General features: G+C 35.2%; 1 non-coding gene across 1 annotated transcript; it reads left to right on the top strand.

Annotated features, from left to right (window-relative positions):
• The first annotated feature begins 11,808 nt into the window (after window positions 1-11,808).
• LOC141694560 (small nucleolar RNA R71) lies at window positions 11,809-11,914 on the top strand. The gene has a single exon (XR_012563853.1). It is a non-coding gene; the product is annotated as a small nucleolar RNA R71 (small nucleolar RNA).
• Window positions 11,915-16,484: the final 4,570 nt, after the last annotated feature.

The raw sequence follows: 16,484 nt of genomic DNA, 5'->3' as shown, positions 1-16,484 counted from the left end.
ATCGATAACTCAGAGTTCTCTAATGAATGTATACTTGTCGATATCTCTGAGTTCTCGAATGGGTATCTGACTTATCGATATCTCCAATAGCATTTCCTGAGTTCTCGATAGACAATTCCTGAGTTCTCGATAGGTCTTTCTGGGTTCTCGAATGACTTCTCTATAACACTAATTCTGTGACTTGTAGAGATCTTGACTTAAAATGTTTTTCACCAAACTGAAATTTTCAACTCCAAGCTTCTTCATAAATCTTCTGAGTCATGACCTTCTTGATCTTCTTCCAGATAGAATTCTTAGGCTTGACACTGTTTAGGGAAAAATGCTCCAGTCTGCTCCATTTACATTTTACAGACATTAAGTGTTACAAGTATAAATTACAGATTAAGGTTACAATACAACTAATCTTAGGGTTGTCAATATGACTTAGTCTTGTTATGATACAGGCATGTCTTGCACAACAGACTCAGTTTTAGAGTTTATTGTTTTCTTCTACTTCATCTTTAGAGTTGTGTGCTTATAGTGATGCTGATTGGGCTGGAGATCCCGAGGATCGCAAGTCTACTACGAGATTTTGTATTTTTCTCGGTGATTCTCTAATTTTATGGAAAATTAAGAAACAAGATGTTATTTCTCAATCATCTTCGAAAGCTGAGTATCGTGCAATGGCTTCTACTACTTTTGAGGTTGTTTGGTTATGTTATTTTCCTGCAGATTTAGGTATTAAGCTTACTCATCCTACTCTGCTATATTGCGATAATAAGAGTGTAGTTATTAATGCTCATAATTCTGTTTTTCATGAACACACTAAACATATTGAGATTGATTTTTATGTTACCCGTTATCATTTGCAGCAGGGTATTATCACCTTACCTTATGTCTCTTCTTCACTTCAGATTATAGATATTTTTACCAAAGCTCATTCGATTTCGCACTTTCGGTTCTTGTCTGACAAACTCTCAATGCTTAATGCTGTAGCATCGTGAGTTTGGGAGGGGATGTTAGAATACATATTTATTATATATTATTAGTGATATATTATATTATGGGTGTTTCATAATTTAGCTTGTAATAGTTTATTATATAAACATTGAGATATGTATCCTAATTATTAAGTATTATAATAAAACCCTAGTTATTTATTTTGTCTCTCTACATTTATCACTCACTACTCCACCTCAACCAGTGGATATGATCAGTACACCGCCCTTGGTCTCTTATCTAGACCAGTTGGAGGTTGATGTAACGTGTATCCCGCATGATCAAGTCAAAGCTCGTCTTCTAAATATACGTGTATTGTTGTAACAATAAAAATAGATAGATAAATAGACTTTAATGTAACTTGTAACAAATCCTCGATTACGAGATGTACCTATATATACCCTCATGCGTTATTAATAAAATCCAAGGAATTTTGCTCACTGAATTCACTGTTGATAAAAAATTGTTATGGTATCAGAGCACTTATCGATTTAACAACCATTAGAACCTGCAAACAATCTTTACATTTTAAACCACCTTAATCTCAAACAATATTCCGATGGCACCCTCAACTCAAGCTGCTAACCCAGAAACATAAATTGTTCACCTCAATGCCCTACTCATTTACCAACCAAACTAACTCATAACAATTTCTCTGTATGGAGTACTCAGGTGAAATCAACTTTTATTGGTCTTGGTGTCATAAGCTACATTGATGGGACAATCAAAGTTCCGACAATATTTTTAAAAGATGATGTAACCAATCTTGATTTTACGATATGGAATAGACAAGATAAAATCATTTTGAGTGCACTTCGAAGTTGTCATGAGACCATACAACCCTTGTTTCAAATGCTGCCTCTGCCAAAGAAATGCAAATTGTCATAATGTTTGCCAACAAATCGAGGTCATGAGTAATGTCTCTCAAACGTCATCTCTTTTCCAATCCATACGGAGCCAGGCCCATCTCATAGTATCTCAAAAATATATGCACAATGGCTGATGAACTTGCCATTGCAGGTCATCCCATGGCGGATGATGATCTTGTCTTACTGACTCTAAATGGTGTTGGTGATGAATACAACAACATTCGATCAGCCATCAAAGTACGTGAGGCGCCTATGACATTTGTAGCTCTCCACGAACAACTTGTTGACCATGAACGAGGGATGAAAAACAAAATTATTGAGCCTACTATTGTGACTGCAAACTTCACACAAAAAGGTAATCATAATTCATGAGGTATGCATTCAAAATCACAATTTACTCCTCGTACAAATTCATCTTGGTATCAATCACCTCAAGGACGCCCTTATGGCTCTTACTCTGGTCGAAACAATCAGCCTTATTTCAAAAAGCATCAGCCTTGGCAAACTCAACATCACTCCAAGAATACCCGTCCCTATTGTCAATTTTGTCAACGTCAAGGACATGCCGCCAAAGAGTGTCGACTGTTACGCTCCGAAGTATCGTAGAAGTGGAGTTGTATACGATACTCGCTAAATTAAAAAAAATCAAATCTTTACGGATATATAATTTAGTGTTCGGTTAGTGGTTCCGTGTTCTTGAGGTGAATAGTTTTTAGGACAATAAAAAGTAACGAACACAAGATATTCAGGGAACTATATTCATATATATATATCCTCAGGGGTGTTGCTACACTCGGATAAATAAATTAACCGGCTATAATCCAAGAACAACAATGTTCTTGCTTCTACAAAGATATACAAATTAAATACTATACAATGATCTAGCTTTTTGTTTGTCTAAGGATCTAATTACCATATAATGATTATAATGTCCCTATGAATATACAAGAGTTAAATTGGGCATTATAACGTTTCTCTGGGAGAAGTTAAGCGGATATTCAATGTGCCTCAGCTTCTCTGTAATTCTTTGTTTCTTGTTTTTATCAGTTCTCGTCTGAGAAGAAGATAAAACATAACAATTCAAGTAAGGTTGTTTTTGCTTCAAAGTGTAGACTTTATTTCAATTGGTAATATATGGCTAAATACTAACCACATAAATCAATTGATAATTCCAATTAAGTATGGATGAGAGATACTTGCTTCCAGGGACGTTCTTTCTTTACTTGCGTGTACAAGAGTGAGTTCTAGCACTTAGTTTAATTTCAAGCTCTAACTGGAAACTACTAGGAATTCAAAGGCCATTTATTTACTTAGTGCTTACTAATTGGCGACTCCAAGGAGCTGAAATGCCTTATAAGTACACATAAGTAACGCATACAAGGCTACATGAAGAGGTTACTTGCGATCATAAGCATCAAGAGGAGTTGACTTAGTGAGTTGCGACCCCATTGCTTCCCTTGGAGTTGAACTGCCGACTGGATCTCCTTGGAGGGAACCTTTACTTAGCCAATTTCATGACTAGGGAGTCTTAGAGGTGCTACTTAGCTTATAGGAGTATCCTTGCCTTAGACAAAATGCTAAGTGGTGAGTACAAGCTTCCTAGTAGTAACCACTTAAAATATTTTCATGCTTCATCTTACCTTGTATGCACCAGTTAGTGCCTTAGAATTATTTTTCCAAGTAAGAACCTGAAACATGCACTTTTGGAGTTTGTTTCTGCTTTATTTTCTTCTCCGATGCTCCTACTAAGTCAAGACCAATTTCTCTACTAAGATATTGAACTTTGCTTCAAGACTATTACTTCTGTTAAGCAATAGAATGGTCTCAGTGACTCCTACTACAAGGTAGTGATCACGTTGACTTAGTTTCTGTAGAACGCTTTAACCATTAAACTGTCTCATCTTCAAGTCTTCTCTCCGAGTCTTCGTATAAACCATATAACCTGCATATCCAGATACGAATTCCCACTTAACAATTCTTCTAATGATAATACTCAGATTCCTTTCACGAAACGCTGACGCCTAGTGCAACTGGTCTGGTTCACAGACGACTAACTTCGATTCAGGTATTCGTATTATATCCTTGACAACATTATTAAGCTTGCAACAACTTTATCACTCTGAACACTCACTATCAATAAACAAATATACTTTCACTGGAATCTTTTCTGGTACTTAGAAAACATCTTCATTGTTACTAAAATCTTGAATACTTCATTCATTGTTCTTCACTGACGCTTGAACATATAAATGAACTCCTTTCAGTGAATATAACTTTAAGGCTGCAGCTGTCTTTTTTATCCTCTGTCTTCAACTCTTCAGATTCCTATGCTTTGAACACTATCTATCTTCAATCAATGCTGATACACTGAAATATTCTGGTGGCACTTTGACATTGAATCTTCAAAATTTATGAAACCCTGAAGTCTTTAACCTTTATTCTTCGCCGAGGCATGAACATATTAATGAACTTCTTTCAGTGACCTGTAAACAGACTTCAAGCCTTCTTCTAATCATTTGATTCTTTGCATTTGCTTTGTCTTCATTTCTTCCTGATTTGTTGTGTAGACATAGTATTATTTACTTGTCATATTCTAGTGTTGAGTTATCACGTATATTGTTCATACAACTATGCAGTCTCACCAACAATCTCCTTCTATTTGATTGTTAAACATAACAAACAAATTAATAGAGAGGATAACTCAACTAACACTAGAAAAAGTAAAGTACTAGGACTTGTAAATAATGCTACTGGTTTTCTGGATCAAATTCTGCATTTCCAGATTTCTTGAGTAACTGAAATGAAAGATGTTTGTTCCTCTAGCACTGAACTGATCTTCAAGTAGTCTCAACTTCATTTCATTTGTTCTTAAAATCTCTGCCAGATAACTCTTCTTGGTCTTGAAATAATCATCAGCAACTTCTTTTGTACAACCACATTTCCTATTGAGAAGCACATATCTTCTAACATCCATGATATATCGTGTAATTATTTTTGTCAATAAATTAATATTATGTAAATATTATATGATTTTTTGGTGAATTATGTGTATAATTGATATTTGTGTTGGCAGTTTTTATGTGATAAGATTTGTGAATTTTAATTTTTATATATCTAAAATGAGGTATAGATTATTTTGATATTTTTCTAGCAATTTATATATCATCATGTGATTTTATAATTGGTTTATAAATTTAACTAATTATTTTTCGTGTTAATTATTAATTATTTTGATTATTCTGGAATCGTCCAACTTCAACGGTTTTTACGTTTTTACTACCCGAAAGTTATAGTAAAACTCATTTTTAGCCTAATTTGTTTATTTTGAATATTTTCAGTGTTTTGACTTTTTCGATCTGGAGTATGGATTTACCTGTACGATTCCCAATACAAATTTTACGATATTATTTCATCATTTCGGTAAACCGATAAAACAGATATTTTCGATATACGAGATATATTGATTAAAATACTATTATCTTCTTATAGTACGTGTAACCAAAAGCTCAAAACCCCAAAACTTTATTTAGATTCCCGGTTTTGATGTTTATCCTAAAACCAGTACGGAATTGGATCAGTTTTATCAATATTTAGCTATTAAATATTCTATTTTTAATGCGATATGATCCAACGGGGTACCAATATTCCGTAAATATAAATAACCATTACAATACTTTATTTTCAACAGATAAACACAAAGAAATAGTAAAATTAGATAATTATCCAGAGAAAATAGTAATATTCATCGTGTTCTTCATAATCAATCGAGGATTCAATGGCATTATCGAAGTCCGATCTTGGCGTACGAATAACCAAAATGAAACTCTCGACGAGTAGATTCAAGTTCTTCAATCCATATCACTACAGAATCATCAAGTAATTTCTATATTTTTAATTAAATTTGAATTTAATTTGATTAAATTAGGACTTTTTGATTTTTCTATTATTTATGTGTTTTGATGATTGCATGTTGGTGATTATTGAATACTGGTTAATTTGATATATTATATGACTGATTTTGGGCTTCATATCATAAATAAATTTGTGTTTGATTCTTAGATTAAGAAATTAGGTTTTATAAAGTTTTGAATGTTCTTAATTGAAAATTAGGGGTTTTTGTTCTAAGGGTTATTAGTAAAATTGATTGGTACCAGTTTGTAGATCGTGTAAAAAGAATTGATTGATGTTGGTTTGAAGACCAAAGGATTCCGGGATCGAGTTGCCGAAAAACCTTGAGTTCACCGGTTTTTATGGCAATTTTCGCCGGATTTTGCACTAGGATCGTTATTTGTGTTGATTGTTGATATCTCTGTGTTGCTGAGGTTGTGTTGAATGAATTAGAAACAAAAACGCTATTAAACACTGTCGATTTGACCAAAATCGAGGCCGGCCGGAAAATTTTCCGTTGGCTGGAAAACTTCACCGGACTATGGGTTCTTCGCGACCCAGAACTGTTCTCCCCGACCGGTTAGTTCAATTAAAAACCCAGGTTCGATCCTGTTTTCCCCTAATTCCAAAACCAAAAACTGTTTTTGTGATTTTATTTTTAAAATAATTCAAAAATTATGTTTTTATTTCTTAAAATTCATTTTTAATTCCAAAAATACTTTTTAATGATTTAAAATTCATAAATATATATGAATTAATTAATTAATTAATTTTAGTTAATAATTATTTATTTAATTGGTAAATTAATTTAAATATTAATTTATTAAAAAATTTAATTTTTTATTAATTAATTTTAATTGATTATTTAATTGGATTTAATTATTTCTTTTGAATTAAAAATTTCAGAAAATAGTTTCGAGTTTTAAAATATTTTTCTAAATTATGTTTAATGCTCGATCATTATTTATAAATGATTTTAAAACCAGATTCGGGTATTCAAATCTTGTTATTTATTTATAAAATATTCTTTTACCCGTTTTAATCCCAATTTTTTTTTCAAAAATTTGTATTAAATGTTAGAAAAATTATTTTAACCCCGAACCTTCTTTGAAAAAATATTTTTATCGAATATCTTATGTGATATTGTTAGGGCGAAAACACGCACTAAAATTACATACAAGTATACGCGTTCACAAGTAGTATAAGATATAAATCAGATTCATACCCACAGAGACTCTTTTTAGTTAACTTAAGATTATGCACCTATGCAACAATGGTATGATTATTACTCAATGCTAAGACAAAAACAAGTTAAGATGTTAAAACTAAGATTAAACTAAGATGCAATTAACTAAGAATAAAAGTGATTGAATTAACTATATGAGACAAACATGGAATTCTAACTTCATTAAATACTTCATTCAAAGTCATTGTTCTTAACCTTAGCATGCAATGGTGATGATAACTAATTAGATAACACGAAACTAGTAAACTCCAACTTTATTGTACGAATACTCTACTACCAGACATCCATAAAAGAGATAGAAGCTGAATAGAAACCAATTATGTTGAGACCCTGTATGTCTATAGAATTTGACAACATAAAGGTTTAATGAACAAGTTATCTATCGTGATTACATAGGGCAAGTAAGATGGCCAAAATTACCTACGAATCATGCATAATAAATACATGAACCTATGCAACATGGGAAGTTCTAAACCTCTATATTCACTTTCACTTCAATAGAGATTAACACGCTATCTTATAAGTTCACGACGCTCATAAGACGAATAAGCACAACCAATACTAGGATATCATAAAATCACCACACACTAAGGTATCGAAACGAGTTAACTATTGAAATCCATAAGTAAATCCTTTAGAACCCCACGATAACGATCAGTTCATAATCGAACTCATCATCACCATGGGTTCCAATGAAAACATGATAATAAATAATAAAAGAGTACTAGGGTTCAAAGACAAATCGAAAACAAGCATCCATGTGTCAACTATACTAAAGAAAATAAAAGTCTTCTTCTCCGTAGCCGTCTCGTGCTCTCTAGGTCTTCTTATTGCTCTCCCTAGTCTCCTTGTTGTTAAAAACGTTTTTTTATCACTACATAGAAGCCCCTAGTGGACCTGGACCCTCAAAATCATCAAATTCAACTAAAATTAGGATTCTGGAGCAAAAAGGAGGGGGCGGCCGCGCTCAAATCAGCGCGGGCGCGCTGTTTTTTGGCAGAAAGGAGGGGCGGCCGCGCTGGTTTTGGGGGCGGCCACGCATGACTTCTGGACTTTTCTGTAGTTTCTTCTTTTGGCCGTATCTTGAGTTCCGCTCATCAGAATTAGGAGATTCAACTGCCCACGCGAAGCTAACGAGATTCCCTATAACTTGAGAAGGGGCTTCCAATTCTTTGCTATTTTTAACATATTTCCTTGAAAGGCTCCTTTCTTCATTTAACTGATGCCTAAAATGTAATAACACAAAAACATATCAAAAATACCAACAACTTGAGTCCAAAACACCAAATTAAGCTTTTAATAAAGCGTTCCAAGTAGATATAAAATCCACTTATCACACCTCCAAACTTGAATCGATGCTTGTCCTCAAGCATAAACAGACTCAAAACTATAAAACAAACCTAATGCATGAATGCAACTACGTGAATGCAACTAAATGATAATGCAATCGATCCCCTCAGAATAACCATAACCAACCAACAAGCGAATGCCTCTAAGAATGTAATGACTTTTAACAGAGTTCGAATAAACCCCACAAACCAAATTACAAACTAGAATCGTGCGTGTGTGCAATGCTTAACAGATATACTCTCGTACTAGATTAATAACCATACTTATCTTCTCATCAAAACAATCATAAGTTTATAAACAGAATAGATGTTAAACATATAATGACTCATAACACCTTATTTCTACTAGAATTATACAAGGAGTCATGCTATTATTGAATACATAACAAATATGCTTATTTGATCGTGCAATGAATGAAGTCCCAAAAGACTTATGCAATAATACCCATGTAGCGAGCGTTAGGTTAGCGGTTCCCAGACTATAAAAGCCTTAGGTCACTAGGCACAAAGTCCCCTAGAACTTAATAATTCGAGGATTAAAGAGCTCACTCTTGATCAATTATGCATAACATATACTTTTTTCTTTTTCTTTTTTATTTTATTTTTTTTAACAATTTCTGAATGAGTGTGTTTCGCTCTATCTCATTCAACCCTAGACTACTCATAAAAATATAAGCCGACAACTAGCCATTTGACGCCTAGCCTTATTCACAACTAGCAATGAAATCCTGCTTTTCTTCAGTTTAAAATTCAGTCTTCCTACGTCATTATGAGAATACTAAAAATTCTAGATATAGATAAGTGATTAAATCTCAACAAATAAACAAGTATGATCATGATCTAGCTCAAAAGCAATCCTATAAGACTTGTGATTTTTTTTTCGGCATTCAAATCAATTTATTAAGACTTAAACAACCCTCTATTCGTCATCACCACACTCGAATTAACATCAACCAATCAATCAGAAATAGCTCAACCTAAGGGATCATGTTATATGCATGTACATGCAACTATATAAACTCACATAAAAACAAACAAAAATGCAAACAAATATGATCTATATGAACAATCATGAAAAAATACGAATGCAATACAACTAAACATGCTACATGAATCTATTTGAATCTATATGAACACACACAAACTAATCCTTACATTAATACCCCAAACTTAAAATTTTCAATGTCCTTATTAAAGATAATAATAAGGATTTCAGGCATACCTAGTTAGCGGGAGGATCACCCTCTTCGGGTGGAGGATCAGGTGGCCAATTAATCTCGACACTAGTGTCTCGGAAAATAGTACCGAGAGCGTGTGTCAAATATTCAGCAAAACATCGATGGATGTCATGGATGGCCTCCATACTCCTAGTTAATCGCCTGTAATGCTCATCGCCAACACCCGTCCTATCAACTGCCTGCTGCACGTGAGAAGAACCTTCTGTAGGCACGGGAGGATCCGTCCGACCACCCTCTATATTATCAAAAATATATCCTAACCTCTTTTCATGGGGTGCACCTAAAAATGTATAACTCAAATGATCTGGTAGTGTTGTGAACCCAAGTGTGGGCTCTTCTTTAATAGACGGCTCGAGACGCCGCTGAGAAATTTCCAGCTCTGCTAACCCAAGAGAATCGAATGGCATATCCAACTTCATCTTCCAGGAAGGTGCATTCAGAACCTGCAGTTGCTCTGCTCCTTCTTCATCTTCAATAACAGATTCCCCTATTAAGGATCTCTCTAAGGTATCTGACTTTGGAAATTGCTCAAGCTTCGAATTCACGACAGAGTCGACCTGCTCTTCTTTAAAGCACTGCTCTTTATCTGTGGGTAACTTTATTACCTTGAACACACTAAAAGTGACCTTCTGATCTTGAACCTTCATTATAAGCTCTTCTTTTTGCACATCAATCATAGTTCGTCCTGAAGCCAAGAATGGTCTTCCCAAGATAATGGGAATCTTCTTATCCTCCTCAAAATAAAGAATTACAAAGTCAGCAGGAAAGATGAGTTTGTCCACCTTGACCAAGACATCCTCCACTACTCCTCGTGAAGTGATGGTCCGATCGGCCAATAGTAAAGACATGTTTTTCGGTTTTGGATCAGGCAAACCAAGTTTCTTGAACACATATAAGGACATCAGATTGATGCTAGCTCCCAAGTCACATAAACACTTGTTGAAAGACAAGTTTCCAATAGTGCATGAAATATTAAAGCTTCCAGGATCTTTAAGCTAAGGAGGAAGTTTTTGTTGCAGCACAACACTGCACTCATCCGTTAGAGCAACGGTCTCTAAATCATCAAGTTTCACTTTTTGAGAGAGAATACCTTTCATAAACTTCGCATAGCTAGGCATCTGTTCAAGAGCTTCAGCAAAAGGTATGTTGATATGAAGTTTCTTAAAAACTTCCAAGAACTTAGCAAATTGCTTATCCAACTTCTGCTTTGGTAACCTTGTAGGAAAAGGAGTTGGATGATAGACCTGTTTTTCCCCTATATTACCCTCAGGAGGAGTGTTGACAATAGCTTTCTTCCTTGGTTCCACCTCGGCATCCTTCAGAACCTCTTCTTCAGCCACAATCTCATTTTCTAGAATTGGCAAGGGTGCAGACGCACCTGCATTCTGGATAGAATTTTCAGAATCTTTGTCTTGCTAAAATTGGGGGCTCGCGACCTTTCCAGACCTCAAGGTGATGGCATTCACCTGTTCTTTAACTTCCCTATTTCCCGGATTGGCTTTTATATCGATAGGAAGCATTCCTGGTGGTCGATTTAATAAGGCGTTAGCAATTTGCCCTATTTGATTTTCCAGAGTCTTGATAGAAACATCCTGGCTGTGGCATATAAGAGCCTGGTTTTTGCACATAAGCCTCAACTCCTCCAGTTCAGATTTTTCATTCGAAGATAGACCTGCACCTCCATGAGTTTGTTGTTGAAGTTGAAGTTATTGTCTTGGTGCAAATTGTTGCTAAAAATCAGGAGGATTGAATTACTTCTTTCCAAACTTCTGGAATGGCTGTTGCATTGCATTCTGATTATTGCTCCAGCTGAAGTTAGGATGATTCTAGTTGTCAGGATGATAAGTGGCAGGAACTGGTTGCTACGACCTCTGAAAGTTGCCCACACACTGAGCTGATTCACTAGATATAGCGCATTGCTCCGTTACATGTGAACCTGCACACAACTCACAAACACTGGTTATCTGATTAACACCATAGTAAGCCAGATAATCGATCTTCAAAGACAACGCCTTTAGTTAAGGGCCGTAGATGTATCCACTTCAAGAACTCCTGCTACCTTGCCCTGTGGCAATCTCGGGGTTGGATACTGATATTAATTTACAGCCATCAGTTCAATTATCTCATAAGCTTCCTCATAGCTCTTTGCCCATAATGCTCCACCTGATGCTGCATCGAGCATGGGTCTTGACTGTGCTCCCAAACCATTATAGAAGCAATTGATGATCATCCAATCAGGCATGCCGTGATGTGGACACTTCCTAGCATCTCCTTGTAGCGCTCCCAAGCTTCACATAGAGTTTCTCCCGATTGCTGCACAAATTGAGTAAGAGCATTCCTGAGTGCAGCTGTCTTCGCCATAGGGAAGAATTTAATAAGAAACTTCTGAGCAAGATCCTCCCAAGTAGTGATAGAACCAGCTGGTAGAGAGTGTAACCAACTCTTAGCCTTGTTCCTCAGAGAGAATGGAAACAGTCTCAGTTTTACCGCATCCTCAGAAACACCATTAAACTTGAAGGTGTCACAGATCTCTAAGAAATCCCTAATGTGCATATTGGGATCTTTCGTGGGAGAACCACAAAACTGAACTGAGTTCTGGAATATCTGGATAATGTCAGACTTGATCTCAAAGGTATTAGCTGCGATAGCTGGCCTGACAATGCTAGATTGAATGTTATTGATCCTGGGTTGAGAAAAATCCATCATCGTTTTCGTTGGTTCTGCTGGTTCTCCCATTACAATAGGACTAGAGTACTTGAAACACATGACTAAAGTAACCTTGTAAGAAAATAATCTGAGTCAGTGAACTTTAACGACCATTGATGACAAGCACATAAACTAAATTTAACACCGAGTCCCCGGCATCGACGTCAAGAACTTGTTAGGGCGAAAACACGCGCTAAAATTACACGCAAGTATACGTGTTCACAAGTAGTATAAAATATAAATCAGATTCGTACCCACAGAGACTCTTTTTAGTTAACTTAAGATTATGCACCTATGCAACAATGGTATGGCTATCGCTCAATGCTAAGACAATAACAAGTTGATATGTTATAACTAAGATTAAACTAACATGCAATTAACTAAGAATAAAAGTGATTGAATTAACTATATGAGACAAACATGAGATTCTAACTTCATTAGATACTTCATTAAAAGTCATTGTTCTTAACCTTAGCATGCAATAGTGATGAAAACTAATCAGATAACACGAAACTAGTAAATGCCAACTTTCATTGTACGAATACCCTACTACCAGACATCCACAAAAGAGATAGAAGCTGAATAGACACCGATTCTGTTGAGACCCTATATGTCTATAGAATTTGACAACATAAAGGTTTAATGAACAAGTTATCTATCGTGATTACATAGGGCAAGTAAGATGGTCAAAATTACCTATGAATCATGCATAATAAATACATGAACCTATGCAGCATGGCAAGTTCTAAACCTCTATATTCACTTTTGCTTTAATAGAGATTAACATGATATCTTATAAGTTCGCGACCCTCATAAGACGAATAAGCACAACCAATACTAGGATATCATAAAATCCCCACACACTAAGGTATCAGAACGATTTAACTATTGAAATCCATAAGTAAATCCGTTAGAACCCCACGATAATGATTAGTTTATAATCGAACTCATCGTCACCATGGGTTCCAATGAAAACATGATAATAAACAATATAAGAGTACTAGGGTTCAAAGACAAATCGAAAACAAACATCCAAGTGTTAACTATACTAAAGAAAATAAAAGTGTTCTTCTCTGTAGCCATCTCGTGCTCTCTATGTCTTCTTATTGCTCTCCCTGGTCTCCTTGTTGTTAAAAATGTCTTTTTATCACTACATATAAGCCCCTAGTGGACTTGGACACTCAAAATCATCAAATTCTACTAAAATCAGGATTCTGGGGCAAAAAGGGCGGGGCGGCCGCGCTCAAGTCAGTGCGGGCGTGCTGTTTTTTGACAGAAAGGCGGGGCGGCAGTGCTGGTTTTGGGGGCGGCCGCGCCTGACTTCTGGACTTTTCTGTAGTTTCTTCTTTTGGCCGTATCTTGAGTTCTGCTTGTCAGAATTAGGTGATTCAAATGCCCACGCGAAGCTAACGAGATTCTCTACAACTTGAGAATGGAGTAGGATTCCAATTCTTAGCTCTTTTCAGCATATTTCCTTGAAAATCTCCTTTCTTCATTGAACTGATGCTTGAAATGTAATAACATAAAAAAATATCAAAATACCAATAACTTGAGTCCAAAACACCAAATTAAGCTTGTAATGAAGCGTTCCAAGTAGATATAAAATCCACTTATCAGTTATATGCTATGTGCTACCTGAATGATGTGTTATATGCCTATGCGAGTATTACTTAACTGTTTTAATCATAACTTTCAATTCATAAGTCGGATTTGGGTGAAATGTAGGGTAGATATAAGCTTGTGACGTCTATGTGATGATTAGAATGAAATGAGATTGAGTATTGATAGATACTTATGATGTCTAGCAGAGGAAGCGAGGCATTGGAAAGAAAAGCAAGTGGTCAGTGAATAGAACCGATAGACGAGTGCAAGTGAAGTTGAAAGTTAGTTGAGATAAGGCAAGTTTATTCTGAACCTTTCTTGTGATATATTGCAAGTGCTTTGAAGATAAGTGAGCTATATCATATAGTATCATGTGTTAGTTGAAATGCTTAACCCTAAACCCTGATCATATCATTTGATACTTGATATGTAAGCCTTATTCATTGTGAATCATTGATTGTTGAATCCCCATATACTAAACCACACAAATACGATAATACTCCACAAATACATTCGCACCATATCCCAAACACTGAAACAAAACTATTTGAAAATACAATAACTCATACATTCTACAATACCTTGTAAAATTAGAGAACCAAACCTTGTATAACCATTAAACCATTGTTCATATATTACTTGAATTTTCAACAGACTTGAAGCCATTCTTTATACTTACCTTGATATACCTTTATGATACTCATGAATTGCATTATGCTTTGAGACAAATGTCTTATCAATATTGATTATGATCTTGTTTTATTGAATTACATTGTTTATTATATTGAATTATTACAGAATTGGATGGTTTTCTTAATGTGGACCAGATTCGTGGTCAGACCAGACTCGTGGTCGTATTAGGCCAATGTGTGCCTTGGATCCATTAAATAGAACAGAGCTGTGTGCCTTGCTCGGGGTTAGTATGTGACTGATCAGTAGGCTAACCTTTGTTTTTAAAATTAAAAGTGAATATCCAATTCTAATAATTGCTCAACAACAAACTTGATTCCTCTGAATCATTTCATTTGATCATTATTTAACCTCGATTATTATTATTTTGACTTGCTGAGTTAGTTATCTCACTCTTGCGATTCTTTTAATGTTCTTTTTCAGTTAAAAAGGAAATCGTTGGTAGCGAGGATCCCCAGACCAGTGTGCGAGCTAGGATTCCAGGTTGATCTGGATCGAGCTAGTAGGAGCTTTATGCTTTAGTTTTGAGTTTTGTAAGTTATAAGAATATTTTATTATCGGTTGTAAGTTAAACTAGTTGGGATTTGGTACTATGTAATATAAGTTAAGGTTGTGGCTTATTTTATACTTTAACCTGTTGTGATCCGTGGTTGAGTAGTGTAGGGTTATTGGAATTATTATTTCTTATACAGGTTTATATTGTTTGTTTGTGTGTAGTGAACCCCAAACAACCTCCTTGGTTGTTTCACTGGTAGCAATATACTCAGCTTCCATTGTAGAATCAACTATTGTCTCTTGCTTTGAACTCTTCTAGCTTACAACACCTCCATTATGGAAAAACACAAAACCTGATTAAGATACTGAATCGTCTCTGTGTGACCCTCACCTAGATTAGACTGATATCTGCTCGTCATGCTCAAGGCATATGAAACATCAGGATGAGTACATTTCATAAAATACATTATAGATTCAATTACCGAAGCATATGGAACTCTGCTCATATGGCCCCTATCATATAATAATTTAGGGTAGTTATCTTTTGAAATCAATATCCCATGAGACATTGGGACATATCATCTTTTTTCCTCTTGCATCCTAAAATGATGCAATACTTTCTCAATGTATGTACTCTTGTTAGATATATTTGAGATGTCATGTCTAATGTTATTCATGTTTAGTTTTCAGATCTTAACAAACAGGACATCTCATGACTTAATGAAATCAGGACTTACTGGAAGTCAGAACTTAATATCAGAACATAAGGTCATATCAGAACTTAAGTGCGGGAGGACTTACAGTTAAGGAAGGAAGCTGATTTACAGTAGAAGATCGTGACTTAAACAAAAGAAAATATGCATGGAAAGAGTTAGAAGACTGGAAGACTTGTAGAAGATATCTGATTGATATATTTTAGGAGACAGAATTATATTCCATATCAATTAGAAGTTATCTTGTAACTGTGTACTATATTAACACAGACTTTGGGTTTACACTATATGTGTTATCATTATCGAGAAGATTATACATTGTAACCTAGCAGCTCTAGTGATATTTGTTCATCACTGAGAGAGAACAGTTCCATTGTAACAGAGTTTATCTTATTGAATATATTTGTTTATTGTTACTTTGTTCAAAATCGATTTGATTATATTAAACACTGTATTCAACCCCCTTATACAGTGTTGTGTGACCTAACAAGTGGTATTAGAGCTTTTCTGTTAACACACATACAATAAAGATCCAAACAATCATGTCTGAAGAAGCACAAACTCCAACCAAGCCCACCAAATCTGAAGAAACTCAAAAGACTCAAACCCACAGTCGATATGAGACTATTAGGGTTCCCATACTGAGACCTTCTGAGTATCCCATATGGAAAGTGAAGATGGCTATGTTTCTTGAAGCTACAGATCCAGAA

Source organism: Apium graveolens, chromosome 10 (genome assembly GCF_009905375.1).
Source record: "Apium graveolens cultivar Ventura chromosome 10, ASM990537v1, whole genome shotgun sequence".
NCBI lineage: Eukaryota > Viridiplantae > Streptophyta > Magnoliopsida > Apiales > Apiaceae > Apium > Apium graveolens.
The sequence above is the reverse complement of the archived record's forward strand: the minus strand, read 5'-3'. Positions and strand labels throughout refer to the sequence as shown.